Source organism: Megalops cyprinoides, chromosome 1, assembly GCF_013368585.1.
Source record: "Megalops cyprinoides isolate fMegCyp1 chromosome 1, fMegCyp1.pri, whole genome shotgun sequence".
NCBI lineage: Eukaryota > Metazoa > Chordata > Actinopteri > Elopiformes > Megalopidae > Megalops > Megalops cyprinoides.
This window is the reverse complement of record NC_050583.1, coordinates 59,064,730-59,075,956: the sequence shown is the minus strand read 5'-3', so window position 1 is coordinate 59,075,956 and position 11,227 is coordinate 59,064,730.

The window sequence follows — 11,227 nt, the reverse complement described above, 5'->3', positions numbered from 1 at the left end:
AGAAGGCTGTGCATGTCGTACAACAAAGTGGTTGAAGCTGGTAATTGGATATATTAAGTGCAGGTGAAGCAATTGCATGCAAATGTCATTCATAGCATTATGACACTTCTTGTCACATCTCTCTGGAGCCCCTCCTTACCAGTGACTCCTGCAGGGAGATGTAGGTCAGACGCAGCTGAAAGTTCACCCAGCTGCTCGCTGTCACACTGGGCTCGCTTCAACACGGCTCCTTTGGCTTAAACTTCTTACGAAGTCTCCAGTTCCCCCTCTCGTCTCTCATCTAGTGGCTGCCTCGTCCATTACTGCAGACTACGCTAGCCAGCCTCCACGATCCGCAAAGCTCCCAGCCCCATCGTGAAGAATTTAATTAGAATGTTGGTGCCCATGCCACTTTCATGCCAGTGACCATTACACTGGCACAAATGCTAAGCATCCTTGTCAGATTTTTTTTTTTTTTTTTTTTGTGTGTGTGCATAGTGTTGAGGTTTCTACTCCTTCCTGCTTCCATAGAAGCTTCACATATCCTCCTTTCCTGCTTTCACAACCATACACACATTCTCCCTTCCTCCCCTTATAGAAAAACATTTCCCTAGAAGTTCTTCCCTGGATTGTTCGTTTGCAAGGTGCATGGATTATATGCAAACATGATGACCTCTTCCCACATGCTCAGATATTTTATGGAAGTATAATTCTGTACAATGGAAATAATATCATAAGCACAGGATGTAATGAAGAGTCTCCTCTTTATCCTTTTAACTGTCCACCAGCTTTCCTTTCTCATATATATAATGTGGTGCAAGCTATGCGATTCCTGCTGGCCCAGCATTTACCTCCATATCCTCGTCTGCTAAGTAGTGATGCCGGATGATTAGGCCCATTAGTTCTATCTATCAGAAGCACCTACAGCTATATAACTCTGGGAAAGGAACATTTCATCCTCTGTGGATTCTATAGATGTTCCTTGCCTGCTGACTCGTTTTTTTTTTTTTCTCATTTCCATTTTACGTTTATATGGAGAGACAGTTGAGCAAGTGCACGCTGAACTTCAAACCCCGGTAATTGTTTCTCATGGAGAATGAAAGTTGTGAACTAGACGTGGATTGCAAAAGAACAACAGAGCTGATTAGCGGTCGTTAGATTTGCTTGCTGGACCGTTTTGACACCTGTCTCCCAGCTTTTTCCCTGAATGTCGGAGCTGATCCCTCTATACTGCCAGTCACATGGCTGGCAGGAGAGGAGAGATTGTGGGTGGGAGAGGAAGGATGTCAGGCTGGCCATCCATACAGCTTCCCACAAAGAACAACATTAAGTAAAGATGAGGTGAAGATGAGTTCAAGCCGTATATGTGCAGACAGTGGTTGTCTGCATGGTGACCATATTTTGAAAACTCTGAACTGAAAGACACAGTGAAGTAACTGATCAAAATACCCAGATACTTCACTGTGTGTTTGTGTGATCAGGTGTTTGTGTGTACAGTGATTGTAAGACTTTATTCCTTGGTAAAAATGAATGTTGGGTATACAAGACATAGAGATATTATTGCTTGAGCACAACATTATTCATTCATAACATGAATAATAAAATAAATCGTTAGTGTCATACTTTCAGTTTTTATGTATGTTGGGCAGCCCATTGCCACTCTGACACTCAGTTTATAAAGGAACAGCAGGGAAATTGTACAATGGAGCACAAATTCATAAAAAATATATGTGTAAAGTTAGTTTTGATAATCCCTTGTGCCATTATATGGCTACTGAATGAAAGCTGTGTGTATGATAAACCATATGATTAATGCCCTTGTGGCACGACTTCAAAATTATGAAGACTATGATGGTGCTGTTTGCTACTATCACAACTATTACAAAAGGTAATAATATTTAATAGTACAAAAAGACAAAATTCAGACCAGCAGGAAAAACAAACAACAACAACAAAACAGGATGTCCCATCAAACTGATTATTTACAGGCTGCAAAAGAGATGAGGGGGAGAGGGAGGAGGGTACCCTTTTAGAAGCAGGGCATGTGAAATACATGCAAATTATGAGTTTAGGCTAATTTGGAAAATACTAACTTTATCATACAAGTTTTGGAAAGATAATGAATACAATTTTGCTACTTGGAAAAATGTCTTCTGTGCAAACCATCTGGTAGCATCTTGTTTACAGTACACTGTGCCAGCTTGTGGTGATTAATCATGCTTACACAAGTATCTTAATTACTCCCTGTGTAGCTGCTCTGTCTCGAACTCCAAAGTTGACCTTTCTCTTTTTATTCCTTTAAACCATTAATCATAGAAAATCAACGCTAACGGGCTAAAGCCACAGAGAAGGCTACCCTGATTCCTCAGCACATGAGTCCCTCACAGACACGGACCAAAACTGATCTGTTGCCAGCGCTCAGGCATAGCCTAATTAATGACTTGCATATGCACACACATGTGCAAAAGCTGCAATGTAAACTGGTGACTTATTTCTCTCTGCCTTCAAGCCAGTTTATGTCAAATACACAAGGTGTGTGAGTAGAATTGTCCAGTATGAATGAGTGCTTCAGTTATGTTAAAATAGTGAAAACCACATAAAAGGGGCTTGTTGGCATCTGTTGCATAGATCATTGCAAAGGGAGCAATTTTACAAAAAATGAATAGTCCTGCACAGCATGGTGTTTGTCTTGCAGTAATCGCTAACAGTGTGGCGTTTTCTATCCTGAGGACACAAATGAAACATACAGTCACGTGCAAGAGTTGTGCAGGACGTGAATGCATTTTAACACCAACTGAAACTTCACACTTAAAAGTCCCCATAACAGAGTTGATTCACCGGTGGTGATTCATAGGTGGTGTGAATAAATAAATGTGGTTAACTGACAGAAAAGAAAAAATCTTTGAGACAGCAGGGGTTTAACATAACAAATCTTATGTATACCGGTGGATGGCCAGAGACAGCTGGAGGTCTCTGTGTGGAAGGAAACTGACACATTTGCTGCCCTTGCTGAAGGAAAACTCAATGCACTATCCATCAGTCCAGGACAGGCCCTCATTCAATCAGGGCTTTGCATTTCCATATTCAGTCAGTCCAGTGTGATTAATTTTACGTGTTTAAATAAAAAATAATTTTACAAATCTGTACACAAATGATGCAAGTTGAAAGAAATGCTTACAGTTCCATAAATAATGCCACACTCATTACCCTTCCCTTTGAATTCACTGTGTACTTAGAAAAAAGGTCTGTTTTCCTAACATTGGATCATGCCACTTGAGACAACATAATCAAAATCAAAACAAAAGACATAATCCTACTTCAAAGTTCTGTCATAGTTTCATGACTATACTCACAAATTAGAGTGTACTGCTATTTATTGAATGTAATTATTATGTCTTAAGTTGTAATAGAAACTGATCAGAAATGCATCTGAATGAGCTAAATGAGAGGAAAGTACAACTCCATGACAATAGCCATTGTTCAAAGCTATTCTTTGAATTGCTGCTTCACTGATGTTTCTTTTTCAATACATGACTTCACTGCAACTGACAAATTTGGTCTCCAGTACATCAGAATGAATTATGATGTACCACAGTAAAAGTATGTTCTATTATTTATGACAGTCAATTAATATCTTTACCTCTGTGTACTCCCCTGTTTTCAAAAGATACACAGATACAACTATGCAAAAAACTGTGAGATATTATAAGACATTCTTGTTTATTATTATTTATATTCGTAAATGTAGATAATAAGGAAGCCCTCAACTGAATTTATACATCTTTACATGTATTTTCACGTATGTTCATATACAATCACTTTAAAATGAAGGTAAATACATACACATTTTTACATTGCAAACAATAAAACCTAAAAAATATACGTTTTGTATTCAGTAACTGCAAGAACAGCATTGTTTTTAACTTTGATCCCCGTTTTCCCATGCCGAAAGGCTTCTTTGATAAAAATGTGTAGTTGTGGCTAAGCACCAGTGTCTCTTATTATTGGTTATCTTGGTTCTGTCCCAGGAGAATAAAATGGATGATTAAGTGCAACCCCCTACAGAGACATTTGCACACTGTGTACACATTGAACTCTTGAGTATTGTGTATTATCTACCATTAGCTGGTGATATTACCAGACCTGCTGATAATGGATTCTGTTAGGAATTATTGCGGCGACTCTCACACGCTATGGTTCAGTGATGCAATAACACAGGAATGGAATTTGCATTCAAGTGTATTTTTCCTGGTCATACTGGCAGTGCACCATTTGTGATCTACTGTTACTATCAGTGCAAGGCAACAAAAGAAGCATTTTGTTGATGTATGAGGATGAACCCATGGTCGTGTGAATTTGACTAAATGCGATATGAATAACCTTACCTATTTAACTCATTGAGGTTGAAAAATACATTATACCTCATTAATTTGCTGATAATTTTCCAGTTGTATTACCTTCATGGGAAAATCGAGGCATGGGAAATCACCAGATCAATATTTCTAATCTGATTGCATTATTAGAATAATCCTTTCATGTGAAAACCTCGAAGATTCAAGGAATAGAATGTAAGACGCGAGTGTGCTATAATCAAGAGCTTAGCAAACAAAAGGTCTTGAAGTAATGTATTTACCTTACATCCACAGAAAAATGAAGATAAATAAGCTCATAAAATATCTGTTGGGGCATGGAAGGTCTTTGATAAGCAGCCCACAAAAATGTTTTTCTTCAGTTCCAATGAGAAAAGAGCCAACATTGTATTTTTGGTTCCCTGGTGGCTTTTTTGTAAAAACGCTGGCATTGCCTCAACCTAAAGGGTTACTGTTGAGGTGGATTTCTAGATCAAGCAGCCTAATGTTAAGAAATCACAGCATTCATGTAGCTTTGAAGGTCACACCTGGCCATGTTGTACTCTCTGAATGAAATTTTGAATGAAGTACAATTGCTTTTTTTTTTGTACACATCCATCTATTATCTCAACATATTTAGTGACCCCATTCAAGCCTGAACATGAACATTAAAATGCTTTGAGGGAACACCACAAATGGCGCCACACTCTAATAGTGAAACATGGTAGATTTGATCCAATCAGAGCTTTAAATTTTATTAAAGTGTGTGTGTGTGTCATAATTAAGCTATTAGCTTGATTAACACATTATGTCTTGGCATACACTCCATATACACTGCCAAGTACACTTTCAGAAGAAGGTGAGATCTTCTTCTGCACAAACAGGCAACCTGGTTCACTGCCAGTCTTTGTGACCATACTATTTGAGAATGCTTTATTTCATGGCATACCTGTATGAAGTAAAATCAAATAAATGTAACATATCTCAACCGTTGTCCAGCAGGTTTTTATAAGGCATTCATTATTATTATATTTCAAAGTCCAGATTTACAAAAATGAAAAAGAAAGAAAACCAAGTTTAGCCTCTCAACTGGGTTTAAATGATTTCAAATGTGTGTGTGAGTTTTTTTTAGCATGTCAATTTCCTTTTATGTACATACATATGCAGTTCTCAAACTATGTAACTTTACCTTTCACTCTTTCCAGTGCTGTCAACAACTTGTTCCAGAATGTATACCCAGCTGGCTTCTTTAGACCTTCCTGAAATAATGTGCTTTGAAGCCGTCAGTAAATATCTCTCTCCAGGTTTAATTGCTGTCTCTTTGCCATCATAAATATACCTGAAGGAGAATCATTTCTAAAATGAATCTGACAGGTAAATCAGTGGCTGTGTGAGGTCTGACTGTTTGCAAGAGGCTGCACAAGCCTGTGGGCATGGATGCCCTTGCCAGAAAGTCAATAGGCCAAGGATCTGTTCAGTAGCCTGCAGCCTGGACCCTTACTTTTGTTCACCATACAGGAAAACTGCCTACCTGTTTTCTTTGAAAACTGTCACTCTCAAACATAATTCCCCACCTCTGAAAAAAGCAAATTGTGAATAATGAAATGTTGTTAGCTTTGAGACAGAACAAGCAAAGGAAAACACAAAACAAGGCAGCATCAGAACTGTAATTACCCAGAAGGCAGTGCACTTCAGAAAGAATTGTTATTGTGTTCGAATGACCTTTTAAGTCTTTGGAATGCGGCTCTGCGGTTGTTAAGTATTCTCGATGACACCACAAAGCTCGATATTCAGATAGCAGATGTCAAGAAACAGAAATATGGGTTTTATGAAATGCAAATTTTAATGAACTGTGGCAAAGCTTTTCTGCTTGCCTGGAAATGCATTTACACATTTTGAAATGGCATACTGTTCCATTGTAGGACTGTAGTGAGAAATATTTCTTGTCTTCAGGATTCCACTTTGCTTGGAAAAATGACTTATCATTTAAATCACAAGTGTAATTGTTGGGTAATTCCGTAGAACCAAGCCAAGCATTCACATTATTGCTTTGTAAACCACTGACCTAGGAGCTGAATGACCTTTTACTGTCAATATGTTTCAGTACACTTCTAGTGAAACAGATGGCATGAAACCTGTAGCATGAATATACAGTCATCTATCTGAAAGACAGCTTCAAAAAATCCACAAAACAACCCTTCAAACTTTCAGATTGCAAATATTGCTGTGTGGGCTTAACTGTCATTTCAGAAGAACACTCTCAGACATTTTAGATTTATTTTATCAATCAATTAATTAACATGATTTATGCAGCAGACTGACTGCAAGCTTCATTTTATAACATCAAAGGGAAAGCAGCTCCTCCTTTAAGCAGAGGCCATCAGGCCACAGTGATTTCTGCTGTGCTGGCTTGGAGTCAGCATGCAATTGTAAATGCAGCTACTATGCATTGAAGTGCTGACCCATTACATCAGGAGGTCAGGAGTTCAAATCCCAGCCTGAAGAGTTGAAATGTGGGTTATGAACCTGTGACCCCATAATGTAAAGGGACAAGCGCTGAGAATCTAGTGTTTATCAGTGCTCCAAGCCCAGCAGGGTTCACCCATCAGCTAGTCTACAGACGATGAAACCTTGCCTTTAACTGTGCTGATCTGAGTTGCGGCTGCCCCATGAGGCCAAACCTTGAAATAACATTGAACTCTAAGGCAAGATTAAATTTCTAACCAGCAATGGAAGTATAGACATTTCCGCTGATATCGGCTTAAAATGTTTTTTTTTTTTTTTTTTTTACGATGGTACAAATTATAATTTATATTTATATGCAGAATAGTATACAGTATAATGTGCTGAAAGTCAGTGTTGCATGCAATTTATATGTGCATATAAATTTCACCTACTGCTGATTTCCCCTACGTCTGGCTCTGAACCAGTTTTGCTGTGGTCGTTTTGATGTAACTTTGGCACGTTGCTTGCAGTTTTTTTTTTTCAGATTATTTATTTATTTCATTTGCAGAAGTCCAACTTTAATGTTTTGAGCAGCATTGCAGAGGGAACCTGAGTTTACAGCAATGCTGCTGCATGCTCATGCCTGATCAGTCCTTACAAATAAGCCTGGTGTAAGCTCGGACCATTTGTGCTTGCTAATGTACGTTTCTCCAGTGTTATTGAGAGTGTTATATGAATGTAAAATGATCCTTTTTGTTAACGTAGAAAACAACCACTTTGCTTTATTGACACTAAAATTTTGCTTACACCCTTGTTTATTCCTACTCTTGGCTCTCAGCTTTTTTCACCTTTCTTTTAACCTCTATTAGGAACAAGGGGTTTGCTTGGCCAAGCGATTTCCTTGTTAAAACAAAAGGGAAAATTGAAATGTCCTCAAGCCACTTTTATGATCTGATAAAGAATGCCGTTTACTGTTAGCTGATTTACCGTCTGTCAGAGTTTGTAAGGGGAAGGTTTTACAACAGTGGCTCTATTATAGTTGTCGAACTTGTTGAGAGGTTTTCATGGCCGTGTTTTTTGTAGAGGTGCATTTCATAAGAAAACATGAACAGAGAAACCACTACACTACTGATGCAGGTGCTAGATGCAATCCCTTGATCAGGATTTGCATACCATTTTCCAACATTCAGTTTCACCTCAGGGATAATATGACAATATGAAGACATACACATTTATGGGTACTGTGTTCTTTTATTCCTTAGTTCTCAGAGTTCTCAGTCTTATCTTTACCAAATATGAGTTACTACCATACATTTTATGACAAATGCCCACTAAGATAAGTGCAGTTCCACACTATATATCAAATGATAAAAGGGTTAGTGTCTACCCAAAGTATGAAATAAAAATGAGCTTTCAGAGTAAACAAGTACCATGAGATTACAAATAACAATTCAGTCAAGGCAATATACAACGCTAGTGCTAATCACAGACTAAAGTCAACCACTTTAAGGGTTGTGACAGTACGTCGTTTACAGTTGGCTGCTGGATCCTAACCCATACCCCAGTTTTCCAAATATGTCTCATCAGGTTGTGTGGAATTTTGTTTGTGCTTGCAACCATGGCAGAGTGGAGGCCGGGTGCTTGTTAATGACTGATTTATGGTTTGCTAGAAGCTTGTTAATTACACACTGTATCTACCGGTTGATATATTGCTTTTAATAATGTGGTTGAAAGAGGTTTCCTCTTATAAGCATAGTTTTAGGCATCATTGGTGTTTAGTGGGTTTTGTAATTATATAGGAGAGAGAAATGATGATCTCATTTGAAGAAGTGAAAAAAATCTGCTAAGAAATACGTTAATTGTTTAAACACATCTTGCTTTTTCCTCTTCCTTTAGCTGTAAAGCTTTTCAGCATATTTTGCTGTTAACACTAAAATTACAAATAAACTTGCACTAAACAGCGCTACAGTAAGCTTTTGTATTGTTGCAATCTAATTTACTGCTTCTTGGGTCAAACAAGTATTACAAAAGGCACTTGAAAAATGTACCAAGCACCTAATACCACTACATTCTTCCAAACTTTCTACTTAAGTCATACATTCACTACATATTTTCAGACACACGACAAACACCATCTGAGTCTGCACGGGAAAGGCAGAAATGGTATTTTACTGACATCTCAGACTGAAACTGGATTTTGTTCCCATTCAAAAAAACATTTCAGTTGCTCATCTAGAGACCTTTGAACTCTTCCAAACATTTTGCTCAGCTCCAGTTCAGAGACACATGAAAGGAAAAAAAATTGCTGGCAGAAATGGATGTGTCTGTGTTCCAGTCAACATGGAAAAAACTGCGAACGAAAAACTTGAGAAAAATCACAAGGGCTTCTTCTTTATTTTTAGGCAAACCAAAAACAGAGATTTTAGTCAAGCTTGAAAGCCCCTCTTCTGGCTTGTCACCACTTTAGTTTCGAATTGCTTTGGCAGTAGATACCTATCTGATTTCACAGAACTCTATAATTTTTTTTATGACACATCTTTGGCCATTGTCACTGCAGTGCACTTCATGTGTGTCCGCATGACTCAGTTTTAATGACAGCATAATGTGCCTGTGGCTCTCTTAAGCTGAAAGATCTAATGAGCACGCAACAATGTTTTTTTTTACATTTTTCATGTGAAGTCTAAGCTCTGCTTTGTATACCACTGTATGCTGACCTTACATTTGCTTTTTCATTGAGATGGTGACCTCTGAAAGGCACAAGGCATTCCCTGCTAGTAGGGGGTGGGAGAGGAGGTGTGTGTGTGTGTGTGTGTGTGTGTGTGTGTGTGTGTGTGTGGGGTGTTCTACATACTATGCCAAAAGACCCAGATCCTTGGTGTGGCAACTGTCATCACTCACTGAGAGGTTTTGATGTCACCATCCATTATGACCTGATTATACACCCATGAGCCCTGCTTCACATCTGTCCTAGTGCAAGTTTTTGAGGCATCAAGTATCATCACACGGATAAAGTCTGTTTAACCATCAAGATAACAGAACTGCAGTTAATTAAATCTGTCTGCATGCTACTTGCAAGCTGATTTGGAATACTGGAGTTTCACAAAGTAAATGCATTTCTTTTTAATGTTGCTCCCCTCTTTTCCACAAAAAGGTTCATAGATACTCAGTATCATTTGATGAGTTGACAAGAAGTTGTTAATATATATATATATATATATATACTAAAGTTGTATTGACCTTGTAATATTTATTCTTAAGCTTTGTTTGGTACACTCCCATCTGTATATTCACATTTAATGGCATTAATGGAAAAATGATAGAAATCCTCGCTTTGAATTCCTTCCAAATCAGCCATGTTAGTGATTTTCACCACAGACCTCAATAAACATTTTGAGTTCAAAACCGCTTTCATGAAACTCAGCCATGCTCTGGTAATACCATTCTTTTGCAAATTGACATCTCTGAGTTTTTTTGCAAATCCACAGCTGTATCTCCGGAATGGTAAGGCATACAGACAGCCAGAAAAACAATAGTTGACTTCAGAGAGGTGAAGTCTATTTTAAAGTTCAAAAGATGTACAACTCCAACAATGAAAATTTTCCAGAGTGCAGTACTTCCTGAAGAAACTGCAAATAAGATTACAGACATTGCAATCCAAATTGATGTTGAGATTTAAGATTATTTTTAAACATCTTGTTACGGTTTTTTGATCATAAATTCTAGCCTAGTATATAGTACTCATTAGGTTTGATAATTGATTCTAGTCTTGTATATACTATCACAGTAAGCATGTGAACAATCATAATAAGGAATCTGAGATAGTTATGATATTTGATATTATATTATAGATTGTTTGATACTGACATTTTAACAATATTGACAAATTGACATTAAATGATTTGCAATGCTTTCAGAAGTTTTTTTTTTTTTTAACAAAGCACTAATTGAATGATATTTTTCAGATTTTTACACCTCCTCAGGAAATACTTGTCCTGTGTTAATACCTCAGTCTTCCATAATTCAAATACATTTGAATTAAAGAAGTCCCTTGACCCTCATGTTTGTTCCTTCCTGTTGTCTCAGCTTCCCCTTCACTCCCTCCCTCCCTCCCTCCCTTCCTCCTTCACTCCCTCCCTCCCTTCTTCCTTCACTCCCTCCCCGCCTGGTGAACTCTGTGTGCCCTTTGACTGCATGATCCCAACTTTTCACATGTTTGGCCTTCTCCAGTTTAGAGGTCCTGAACCATTCACAATGTTTTATGGTATGGCTGCCACCATTACAGGCTATACGTTCTTAGTTCAGGCAATGCATGTCCATTTGCTTCACTGCTGATTTGGAAGGATTTGACTGTAACAGTAGCAAACAAAATATTTTTTTTTTTTTTATTATGCTATGCTGAATTGACAATTTTGAATTTTTTGTCATCAACATATCACTATATTTATCCATTTCTG